Source organism: Ranitomeya variabilis, chromosome 1 (assembly GCF_051348905.1).
Source record: "Ranitomeya variabilis isolate aRanVar5 chromosome 1, aRanVar5.hap1, whole genome shotgun sequence".
In the NCBI taxonomy this organism is placed as follows: Eukaryota; Metazoa; Chordata; class Amphibia; order Anura; family Dendrobatidae; genus Ranitomeya; species Ranitomeya variabilis.
In genome coordinates, this window is record NC_135232.1 from 357,795,369 (window position 1) to 357,808,469 (window position 13,101).

At 41.8% G+C, this 13,101-nt stretch overlaps 1 protein-coding gene across 5 annotated transcripts in view; it reads left to right on the plus strand.

The window, feature by feature from the left end:
• Positions 1-13,101, plus strand: part of SYK (spleen associated tyrosine kinase) — a 286,906-nt gene that overhangs the window by 101,072 nt on the left and 172,733 nt on the right. Inside the window, exon 1 of one of the 5 annotated variants that reach the window (XM_077299921.1) lies at positions 968-1,239. The exons of 2 other annotated variants lie outside the window; for them this stretch is intronic. The gene's annotated coding sequence lies outside the window, so the exon portion shown is untranslated. Of the gene's footprint in view, positions 1-967; positions 1,240-3,292; positions 3,395-13,101 lie in introns of those variants that run through there. 2 more of the 5 variants (XM_077299918.1, XM_077299919.1) reach the window with 2 other exon arrangements.

Genomic DNA, 13,101 nt, shown 5'->3' on the forward strand with positions numbered 1-13,101 from the left:
GCCCCTCGTGGTGACGTGCCAGGATGGTCTGCTGTTAGAAACAGCAGCCATCCTCACCCGGTCACCGCGCTATGCAGCGCGGTGACCAGAAATAGCAGCGCCGTACTAGTACGGCGCGTCAGGAAGGGGTTAATACAAAAAGAAATAAGCCTGGGTCTGAGCAAATTAAACATTGACAAATCCCCCGGCCCAGATGGCATTCATCCACGGTTTGAGCTCAGTAATTGTCAGACCGCTGAATCTCATAGTTTTAGACTCTCTTGTAATAGGGGTGGTGCCACTGAATTGGAGGATGGCTGATGTGGTACTGATATTTAAGAAAGGTAAGAAAGTGGCAACTACTGTTTGGTAAGATTGACAATGACAGTGTGCAAAGTTTTTAAGGGCATCATAAGGGATGACCTGCAGAGATATATTGCAGACAATAATACAATAAATGACAACCAGTACAGATACAAGAAAGATATACAGTATATCTTTGTACCGTGCTAGCCAGTAGATAGAAAAATATTTAGAATTGAGAGTCTTCAGTGGGTGATACCTTTTAATTGGTAACTGGCTAAAGTTTAACCTCTGTTCACTTGCATCAGCTCATGGGACCATCAGCCGACGCCAGTGACCAGAGGTACATTTTATATCTCTGATCACAGCTGCAGTCTCATGCTCTCATTTGGCAGCATGAGAACTGTGGCTGTCTGACCGGCAGTAATGATTTTACCGCCGATCAGAAGCAGTGTTTGCCACAAACACCAGGCCGAACCCAAACAGTAACTAACACGGACTTCCTTATAAGTGCGTGTTCGGTGTCCAAGCCTGAACAGTACGTGTTCGGTACGGATGCCGAAGGTTACTATTCAGGCTCCCCATCTCTAGTCATAAATGGTACATTCTCTAAATGGTATATAGTCATCAGTTGAGTACTGCATCTATCTATGCTAGGACCAATTCTTTTTATCCTCTTTATCAGTGGATGGGATTGAGAGTAAAGTGTCAGTCTTTGCCAGAGAAATCCAAAGAAAAAAAAGTCTGACGCACTATCAGCACCGACCCACCTGTGCTTCACTTGCAAATAACCAGGCGTTATTGCTGCCACAACAGAATCGGGTGCTCGTGAAAACGGGTCCGTAGAAGCTCAGAGGAGCGAAACGATCGTCGTCAATAGGAACCACAGTTCTCCCTGTTGTATCCTGCTTTTTTAACATGAAGCCTTAATAAAGGAAGACTGTCTTTGCACAGATGGTGAGTGCTCGTTTTCTTGCTATTTTCGTTAAAGTGTCAGTCTTTGCTGACGACACCAAACTATGTTGGATACTGAAATATGACAATGACTTTACAATATTGCAAAACAATCTGGATATGATGATTGAATGGGCAAACACTTGACAATTGTGGTTTAATGTAGATAAATGTAGAGTAATCGTAATGGTGCATATACATTAAATGGGAGTATACTCGGGACAACAGAAGAGGAGAAGAACTTGGGAATTCTGGTTACAGTAAAAGCAAATGATACAGGGGCCCATACAAATATTTTGGTCCCCAAAAACTCACATATTTATACACATGGTATAGCAAAGTGAAAAAAATAAAACATAACTTTTACTTCACATATGTAAAAACTACTATAGTAGTATGAAAATGAGAACACGTACATCTCTCATGAATATAGATTTAAATGAATATACCGCCACAGTGGTGGACAGTGTATCTGTAAACACAATACAGACCTGCAAGAATTTTTTTTATACATATGAATAAAAAAATGACAGTGGTCACATATAATGCATATAAGATAATTAGGAAAAATGTCAAACCGTTTGCTACTGAGGAAGTAAAATTGGAAATCTCTCTCCTAAAGTTCAGATCCACAGGGTAAACAGGAAATTCCTCCTCATACCAAACAAACGCCAGACATGATCTTCCTCAAGTCAAAAGGGAGTAGAGCTGGGATTGATTAACCCTATTAGGCCCTGAGGATAGATATCATAACCCTGTATGTCCCAAACTCCTACCCTTACAAGGGCAGTCCACAGCTATCCCCCAGCTGAACTAATTCTATAACAGGCCCATGTGCCGCCCGGTACGTTTCTCCTCATAGGTCATCAGGGAAAGACATGTGGACGCTTTATAAAAAGTTAAAGGCTGAATATTCACTGCCCACTCTGCTATTTATCAGAATAGTGTGTCCGAACACTATTTGCCACAATTTTATTGGTTCCAATTTTATTTCCTACGAAGAAAACAGTTTCACATTTTCCTAATTATCTTATATGTATTATATGACCACTGTCATTTTTTAGACATACTGTATGTATCAAAAACATTTTCTTGGAGGTCTATACTGTGTTTACAGATACACTGTCTACCTCTGTAGCGATATATTCATGTAAATCTATTGAGAGACGCGGTGTTCTCATTTTTATACTACTATAGTAGTTTTTATATAAGTGAAGTAAAGGTTATGTTTTATTTTTCTCACTTTGCTATTCCATATTTTGGTTACACGTATGCTGAGCAGCAGTACTTAATGTCAAGCAGCAGCCGAAAAAGTAAGCAAGATTTTAGCATGTATAAAAGAGAGGTAAAATCCCATTATCCCAACGTATTGCTACCCCTTCATAAATCACTAGGGAGGCCACATCTAGAATATGGGATCCAGTTTTGGGCTCCATTTTAAAAAGGATATTCAGAAGTTGGAGTCGGTTCAAAGGTAGGCAACCTGATTATTACAAGGAATGGAAGGCCTCTCATATGATGAGAGGTTGGAAAAGTTGGGCTTGTTTAGTTTAGAAAAAAGATGCCTCAGAGGAGATCTCATTTGCATGTATAAATATAAGTATGGTCAGTACAAAAGACTGGCACATTACTTATTCCTTCCAAAGACCGTACTATGGACTAGGGGACACTCATTACAGGTGGAAGAAAGGTGATTCCGGCAGCTAAATGGGAAAGGGTTATTTACAGTTAGTACAGTCAGAATGTGGAATGCCCTACTGTAAGAGGTAGTAATGGCAGACTATGACAACTTTTAAAAAAAGCAGTACACTATAGGAAGTGTGGATTAAATCCGCGCTGCTGCAATAATGATGAGGTTCCTGTTGATAGTAGAATTAAAACAGTGGTTTATTCAACGTGTTTTCAGGGCTCTTATGGCCCCTTCTTCAGGAATTACCACATACAACATACAGGACAGTGTGCTTACAATGTTTAAGAGCCCTGAAACGCGTTGAATAAACCACTGTTTTAATTCTACTATCAACTGGAACCTCACCATTATTGCGGCAGCGGGGATTTAATCCACACTTCCTATAGTGTACTGCTTCATATGGTCGGTGACCGGCTTGTGGATCTGCGACAGCCGAAATCTTCACATGCCTGCTTTCAGCTTCACCAGGTGAGCGATTTTCTTGGTGATCCTTCCATTTTTTTGTGAGATTAGACCCTATTTGCGCTTTGTGTCTCCCTTTTCCCTTCAAATATTAGCTTTTAAAAAAGGGCTGGATAATTAGTTACATTAATGACAAAATGTGCAATTTGTGGAGAGAGGTTGAACTTGATGGACCTAGGTCTTTTTTCAACCTATGTTGCTATGTAACTAAATACTGAATACTGAAAGAAAATACTGACCAAGTGCTGATAGTCTGACCGTAGCCTTAGATGAATCATACTCCCACAAGCCCATTCATTAAGACTAATGCCTATCATTATAGAGTTCTAAGTAGTATTTTTGTGTCTTAGATATTTAAAGGTTGTAAAGTACAGTATGTGTTTAGATTTCGTTTTTTTATGATAGCTATCTTTTGTGGGGGAAAAAATTGATATACTTTTGCCTGAAGTTAGCAATATAAAAGTTTATTGCTTTAATTTCTTTATTAAGTTTTTTAAATGAATTACTGAAGTACAACACGTTAATGCAAATATGTGTAATCTAGTGTTAGCAATGGTAATACTCTATCACTTCCATTACATTTAACAAAAAAAAACAAAAAATGGGAATGGCACTAGGCAGGTTGAGAAAACAACTGATTCAGTGGTAGATGTCGGATCCTAATTAAGACACGTATGGCACATGTGTAACCGTAATTCATGAGTGGTGCTCAACATGAGATATTTGTACAAATCCAGGAATAGAGAAAAGAAGTGGCACTCACCCCGATGTTGCTGTGAATAAAAGTCCTTTATTCATATTACGAAGGAACAAACATAATATGGAGAGGCGGCTGGTAAGAGTAACGGTGCAGAAAGGAGGAGGAAAGGACGACGACCGTTTCGCGCTTGTGCGCTTCCACGGGTCCAGGTGCATGAATTAAAAATGTCATATCCTATATAGGGAACTAGACAACTTAATGTGAACAGATGAGTGATTTAAAAACAAGTTTGATTACAAATATCAAAAAACGTTGACAAGCACATTAAACATATTAAATTAGACATCATATATTTCAAGCACAATTTTCATAGAAAAATAGTCATGTCCAATTTGTCATTTAGTCCGATAGGTCCCTGTGCGTTAGTCTCCATGATCCACCTGGCCTCACATTGTAGTAATAATTTCTTGCGATCGCCCCCATTAAGCGGATTTTTTACTGTTTCCAAACCAGCGAAACGTAAGACATTCGGGTTCGCATTATGTATATCCCACATATGTTTAATAAATCGGGGGCATCCTTTACCAGATGAAACTGAATTATAGTGTTCTCTAAATCTATGAACCATCGGACGTATGGTTTTGCCGATGTAGAAAAAATGGCAGGGACAGATGATCAGGTAGACCAAGTACTGGGTATTACATGTGACTAATTGACGGAATTGACTGAATGACAAACGGAACCAATGCGGATGGGATTGTCTAGGAGTTTGAGGTGACAAAAACTACAGTTCCCGCATTTGTGATTACCACTGAACAAAAGAACGTGTTATCATTAGGTTTGAATTTCTGTATTCCGGAAGAATTTAACCTCACGGAGTTCAAAATCGACTTGTTTAAAGCTACAAGAAAGCTACATTTAAAATTTTTTTTCTCTAATTGCAGCGCCCCAGAGTCTTGGTCGTTGCAGTACTGATGCTCCGCCGCCAAGGGGGGCTATGGTACGTCTGATGGCACTGAAGGAGTTCACCTGACCAGGTATCACAGACACCAATACACTTCACAGTCTGGCCTCCAGGGGGAGCTAAGGGTGCTATGTATTAGGCCACTCCTCACAATCTGGTAAAACTGGGGGTTAGGCAGGAAGTTAGACAGAAGCTGACTGGGAATAGAACAGGCAACATCCTGTGGCAGAGGGTGTTGCGGGGAGAGACTCAGGGGGGTCCCTGTCAGGGGTGGGATCCTGACAGAGGCCTAGCGAACTGAGAGAACGTTACGGGACCGCGCCTGCACCTGATCGTGGCGGTACCCTAAGAAAGGACAAGAAGCGAGGTTTATTGTGCTGAGTGAGAAACGAGATCAACGCAACAAGGAGAAACACCAGTAGGAGTCGTGCTGTAAGACGAGGCAACATCCTACTGAGGCGCGTGGCCGGAACGCCGAGGAAGTATAGAGCTCCAGGCCTAACTTCAAACCTACGGCAGGACAGTCAGCTATAGGCGGGCTGTCTCACACAAATCACCTATGAAGACACAGGGGGCAACAACAGGAGAAGGGCGACACTAGGGTCCAGGAAGAGCTCCGAGCCTACCCGTCATACGGGTGCGTCCTAGCCATATCATCTGGGGGACGAAGAAGAACATCAGAATCGAGTTGTGAGGGAACTTCAGAAACAGACACAACAGTTGTGGGGACTATCCCGTAAGCACAGCAGGGGAGGACCACAACACACAAGCGCTAGAAGGTAGGCACAGATTTCCACCTGCAAAGGGAACTCTGGAGGTGCCATCGGACCGGCCGGACTTGCGCAGCCTGGTTAACCGTATTCCGGACTGAGGATCCTGAAGCCTTCAGTAAAGAGGTAAAGAGACTGCAACCTGGTGTCCTCGTTATTTACTGCGACCTGCACTGCACCATAACATCACCCCCCACCAACACCTTCATTGTACGCCCCTCAGCAGGGTCACGGACCGGGTCTAGCCACCGTGACAATCCCAGAGCAGAGACTCAGAGGCCCGGTACCGGGTACCCCTCGGCCCTGCGGCAGTGGGGGCGCTACATAATGCTAAAAATAATTAAAAAAATTTGCCAAATATTTCTACAGAAAGTCCTGCTTCCATTGGAAATTTGGGTTTTATGGCTTTTCCTCCGGCAGACCCAAAAGATATTGAGGATGTGTGGCTTCTAGCTAATTTGGATGAATCCACCTCTGCCGTACAAAATTTGAATATAGATATAGATACTGGTGTCAATATCAAACCATTTAAAGGTGGTACGCAATCAACTTTTATGCCTCCTATCTCCCCAGGGAATGCTATTGATTTATTCCAGGACTTAGTGGTAAAAGATGTGGAAGCTATTTTGTATCGCCGTCCTCAAAGAAATTTAACATGTCACGAGGAAAAAGCAATACGTGAAATGCAGCAGTGGGATGACGTAATCATAAGGAAAGCGGACAAGGGGGGCAATATAGTTATCCTTGATAAAGAATATTATGTTGAGGAAGCAATGTCCCAATTAAATGATAAAATTACCTATGTCTCTTTAGACCACAATCCCACCATAAAATTTAAGGAAAAACTAAGAACATTGCTCAATAAATATGTAACAAAAAGCGTATTATTAAAAAATAAAGCAGAAAAACTTTTACCAGAACACCCCATTATTCCAAATTGGTACAGTCTACCTAAGATTCACAAAAACGCCACCAAACCTCCCGGACGTCCTATAATATCCGGTATTGGATCTTTAACAGAACACTTGTCTAAATTCCTCGATTGGTTACTCAAACCACTGCTGCAAAAAATCCCGTCTTTTGTAAAAGACTCGGGCAATTTTTTATTAGCTCTACGAACTTTAGATTGGCAACCCACTTTTTCACTGGTCTCAATAGACATTGTGAACTTATACACAAGAATTCCCCAAAATAAGGGTATTGAGGCCATCCGTACAATTTTGCTAAATACTAACAAAGATCAGGACTTCATCGAATTCATCACTGAGAGCCTGGAGTTTATCTTGTCACACAACGCATTTAAATTCATTGACAAATGGTTCCTACAATGCACAGGAACTGCGATGGGTACGCCCGTCGCATGTGTATTTGCCAACTTGTTCCTAGCGGTTTTGGAGGAAAAATATATAACATCTATTTCCAATCTGTTTTTGTAATATTTACGTACGTATCATAGATTTGCTGACGACATTTTCATCGTGTGGGACGGTACGAGTAATGAGTTTGACAATTTCGTTACCTATCTCAATAACGTTAATGATGACAACATGCAATTTACAGCTTGTTTTGGGGGTAATTCGCTTGAATTTCTGGACGTGAAAATAGAGATAGTGGAGGGCAAAATTAACACGCGTGTACATAAAAAATCTACCGCAACAAATAACTTACTGCATTTTAATAGTGCTCATCCTTATCACACGAAGAACAGCATACCCTACAGCCAGATGGTTCGGTACAGAAAAATTAATAACAATGAAATAACATTTAATGAGCAAATAACAGAACTTAAAACTAATTTCTTAAATAGGAATTATCCTTCCAAAATTCTGTTAGCGGCCGAAGATAGAGTAAAAAAACTTGCGCAATTAGATCTATTAAGAAACCGCAAGAAATCTAAACATTCCCTTAGAGAAAAAACGGATAATAAGAATAAAAAATTTGTATTCACTTTCACACATAGCCCAATGGATAAAGAAATTTATGCGGCTATAAATAAAAACTGGCATGTGCTACAGAATGATAGGGAATTATCACCCCTGATAGTGAATCATCCTACTTTCGCTTATAAACGCACGAAGAATTTAGGTGACCTTCTTGTTAAAAACTGTCTTGTACCTGCAGATAACACCAATTGGCTGAAAAAACTTCAGCCTACAGGCAATCACAAATGCGGGAACTGTAGTTTTTGTCACCTCAAACTCCTAGACAATCCCATCCGCATTGGTTCCGTTTGTCATTCAGTCCGTCAATTAGTCACATGTAAAACCCAGTACGTGGTCTACCTGATCATCTGTCCCTGCCATTTTTTCTACATCGGCAAAACCATACGTCCAATGGTTCATAGATTTAGAGAACACTATAATTCAGTTTCATCTGGTAAAGGATGCCCCCGATTTATTAAACATATGCGGGATATACATAATGCAAACCCGAATGTCTTACGTTTCGCTGGTTTGGAAACAGTAAAAAATCCGCTTAATGGGGGCGATCGCAAGAAATTATTACTACAATGTGAGGCCTGGTGGATCATGGAGACTAATGCACAGGGACCTATCGGACTAAATGACAAATTGGACATGACTATTTTTCTATGAAAATTGTGCTTGAAATATATGATGTCTAATTTAACCCCTTCATGACCTTGGGATTTTTCGTTTTTCCGTTTTCGTTTTTCACTCCCCTCCTTCACAGAGCCATAACTTTTTTATTTTTCCGTCAATTTGGCCATGTGAGGGCTTATTTTTTGCGGGACGAGTTGTACTTTTGAACGACATCATTGGTTTTACCATGTGGTGTACTAGAAAACGGGAAAAAAATTCCAAGTGCAGTGAAATTGCAAAAAAAGTGCAATCCCACATTTGTTTTTTGCTTGCCTATTTTGCTAGGTTCACTAAATGCTAAAACTGACCTGCCATTATGATTCTCCAGGTCAGTACGAGTTCATAGACACCTTACATGTCTAGGTTATGTTTTACCTAAGTGGTGAAAAAAAATTCCAAACTTTGCAAAAAAAAATAAAAATTGCGCCATTTTCCGATACTCGTAGGGTCTCCATTTTTCGTTATCTGGGGTCAGGTGAGGGCTTATTTTTTGTGTGCCGAGCTGGTGTTTTTAATTATAGCATTTTGGTGCAGATACGTTCTTTTGATCGCCCGTTATTGCATTTTAATGCAATGTCGCGGCGACCAAAAAAACGTATTTCTGGCGTTTCGATTTTTTTTCTCATTACGCCATTTAGCGATCAGGTTAATGCTTTTTTTTTATTGATAGATCGGGCGATTCTGAACGCGGCGATACCAAATATGTGTAGGTTTGATTTTTTTTTTATTGATTTATTTTGATTGGGGCGAAAGGGGGGTGATTTAAACTTTTATGTTTTTTTTATTTTTTTCACATTTTTAAAAACTTTTTTTTTTCACTTTTGCCATGCTTCAATAGCCTCCATGGGAGGCTAGAAGCAGGCACAGCCCGAACGGCTCTGCTACATAACAGCGATCATCAGATCGCTGTTATGTAGGAGAATTGCAGGTGTGCTGTGAGCGCCGACCACATGGTGGCGCTCACAGCCACCGGCGATCAGTAACCATAGAGGTCTCAAGGACCTCTATGGTTACCATTCAGAAGCATCGCCGACCCCCGATCATGTGACGGGGGTCGGCGATGACGTCATATCCGGCCACCCGGCCGGATGCGGTAGTTAGATGCCGCTGTCTGCGATTGACAGCGGCATTTAACTAGTTAATAGGCGCGGGCAGATCGCGATTCTGCCCGCGCCTATTGCGGGCACATGTCAGCTGTTCAAAACAGCTGACATGTCCCGGCTTTGATGCGGGCTCACCGCGGAGCCCTGCATCAAAGCAGGGGAGCTGACCTCAGACGGTATAGTACGTCCGAGGTCAGTAAGGGGTTAATATGTTTAATGTGCTTGTCAACGTTTTTTGGTGTTTGTAATCAAACTTGTTTTTAAATATCACTCATCTGTTCACATTAAGTTGTCTAGTTCCCTATATAGGATATGACGTTTTTAATTCATGCACCTGGACCCGTGGAAGCGCACAAGCGCGAAATGGCCGTCGTCCTTTCCTCCTCCTTTCTGCACCGTTACTCTTACCAGCCGCCTCTCCATATTATGTTTGTTCCTTCGTAATATGAATAAAGGACTTTGATTCACAGCAACATCGGGGTGAGTGCCACTTCTTTTCTCTATTCCTGGACTTCCATTACATTGATATGGCCACATCATAGTGACCCTGGTAGAAGAAGTAATCTCCACATCCTAAATTTGAGTATAAAGAAATATAAAAATGCCCCCAGCATCAGAAAATCATCGGGGTCTCAGCTACAAGAATATTCAAAGCTGGAAAATTGCTAAATTTTTGCCAAATTTTCATTTTCTTCACAAATAAACACAAGAAATTTTACCACTATCATAAAGTACAATAGGTGTGAGTAAACAATCTCAGAATCATCAGGATCCATTGAAGTGTTTCAGAGTTATAACCTCATAAAAGGACAGTGGTCAGAATTGTAAAAATTGGCCCGTCATTAACGGGCAAACCACCCTCGGGGGTAAAAGGGTTACAAAAAAATTGCCAAAAAATGAAGCCACAATGAAAAGATAAGTTGCATGAACAATTTGGGAAGCAATTATCTAAGGCTACATCCATAAGACATCATTGTAAGGGCTTATGCACATGGCCATATTGTGATTATGTTTTCTCCAAAGATGTAAATGGGCTCTCATAAAGGCGCAAGAGCCCTCTGATGTACCTTTGCGTGCTATTCTAAGATATCCAGAAGTTTATTTTGGTTATATTCTGTCAAAATTCAGCTACCCTACCATGGTACCCATAGGACCTATATGTAGATATCACAGGATCCACCATTCACAATCAGTGAGGTCACCTTATTCCCTCCTTTTATAATGAGCTCTGCATTGTTCACAGATCAGGCCTATAAACTCTCCTACGACCCTATAGAGGTCAATAAGTCACATTAAGACACCTGTATACTTGTGGCAGCAGGGTGGCTCAGTGGCTAGCACTGTTGCTTTGCAGTCCTGGGTTCAAATCCACCCAAGGACAACATCTGCAAGGAGTATTTATGCTTTCCCCGTGTTTGCGTGGGTTTCCTCCAGGTTCTTTGGTTCCCTCCCACATTCTAAAGACAATCTGATTGTGAGCCCCAATGGAGACAGTGATGATAATGTCTGTAAAACGCTGTGGAATATACACTCACCGGCCACTTTATTAGGTACACCATGCTAGTAACGGGTTGGACCCCTTTTGCCTTCAGAACTGCCTCAATTCTTCGTGGCATAGATTCAACAAGGTGCTGGAAGCATTCCTCAGAGATTTTGGTCCATATTGACATGATGGCATCACTGTTGTGAATTTGGATTCTGGGCTCCCCCGGTGGCTACTGGTGGAATTGAACTGGTGTCTTCATCTTCTCTGTTCACCTGTTCCCATCAAGATGTGGGAGTCGCTATATAACCTTGCTGCTCTGTTAGTTGCTTGCCGGTCAACAATGTTATCAGAAGCCTCTCTGTGCTTGTTCCTGCTCCTAGACAACTACTAGATAAGTTGGACTTTTGTCCATGTTTGTTTTTGCATTTTGTTCCAGTTCACAGCTGTAGTTTCGTTACTGTGTCTGGAAAGCTCTTGTGAACGGGAATTGCCACTCTGGTGTTATGAGTTAATGCCAGAGTTTTAAAGTAATTTCTGGATGGTGTTTTTGATAGGGTTTTCAGCTGACCATGAAAGTGTCCTTTCTGTCTTCTGCTATGTAGTAAGTGGACCTCAAATTTGCTAAACCTATTTTCATACTACGTTTGTTATTTCATCTCAACTCACCGCCAATACATGTGGGGGGCCTCTGTCTCCTTTCGGGGTATTTCTCTAGAGGTGAGCTAGGACTAATATTTTCCTCTGCTAGCTTTATTTAGTCCTCCGGCTGGGCTGGGCATCTAGAATCAACGTAGGCATGCTACCCGGCCACTGCTAGTTGTGCGTTAGGTTTAGTTCATGGTCAGCTCAGTTCCCATCTTCCAAGAGCTAGTTCCTATATATGCTTATGCTATGTTCTCTTGCCATTGAGATCATGACAGTTTGACCGGCCCGCAAAGTGTTAATTGTTTGGGCTGAAGCAGGAGAAAAAGAAGTGTTGAAGGGAAATTTTTTTTTTTTTCCCCTCAGAGTTTTGCTGCCTAGCCCTTAATTGCTGTCTAGCTGCTTCTTACCTCCTCTTAACCCTTGAATGGCTCTGTGTCCACCTGTTTGTAATGGATCTTCAGAGTGTAACTGCAGGTTTGAATAATCTCGCCACGAAGGTACAAAATTTGCAAGATTTTGTTTGTCATGCACCTGTATCTGAGCCGAGAATTCCTTTGCCGGAATTTTTCTCGGGGAATAGATCCGGGTTTCAGAATTTTCGAAATAATTGCAAATTATTTTTGTCTCTGAAATCTCGCTCTGCCGGAGACCCTGCACAGCAGGTCAGGATTGTGATTTCCTTGCTCCGGGGCGACCCTCAAGACTGGGCCTTTTCATTGACACCAGGGGATCCTGCGTTGCTCAATGTGGATGCGTTTTTTCTGGCCTTGGGGTTGCTTTATGACGAACCTCATTTGGAGCTTCAGGCAGAAAAAACTTTGATGTCCCTATCTCAGGGGCAAGATGAAGCGGAAATTTACTGCCAAAGATTCCGTAAATGGTCTGTGCTTACTCAGTGGAATGAGTGCGCCCTGGCGGCGACTTTCAGAGAGGGTCTCTCTGATGCCATTAAGGATGTTATGGTGGGGTTCCCTGTGCCTGCGGGTCTGAATGAGTCCATGACAATGGCTATTCAGATCGATAGGCGTTTGCGGGAGCGCAAACCAGTGCACCATCTGGCGGTGTCCACTGAGAAGTCGCCAGAGAGTATGCAGTGTGATAGAATTCTGTCCCGAAGCGAGCGGCAGAATTTTAGACGGAAAAATGGGTTGTGTTTCTATTGTGGTGATTCTACTCATGTTATATCAGCATGCTCTAAGCGCACTAAAAAGCTTGGTAAATCTGTTTCCATTTGCACCTTACCGTCTAAATTTATTCTATCTGTGACCCTGATTTGCTCTTTGTCATCTATTACCACGGACGCCTATGTCGACTCTGGCGCCGCTTTGAGTCTTATGGATTGGTCCTTTGCCAAACGCTGTGGGTATGATTTAGAGCCTTTGGAGACTCCTATTCCTCTGAAGGGGATTGACTCCACCCCATTGGCTAATAATAAACCACAATAC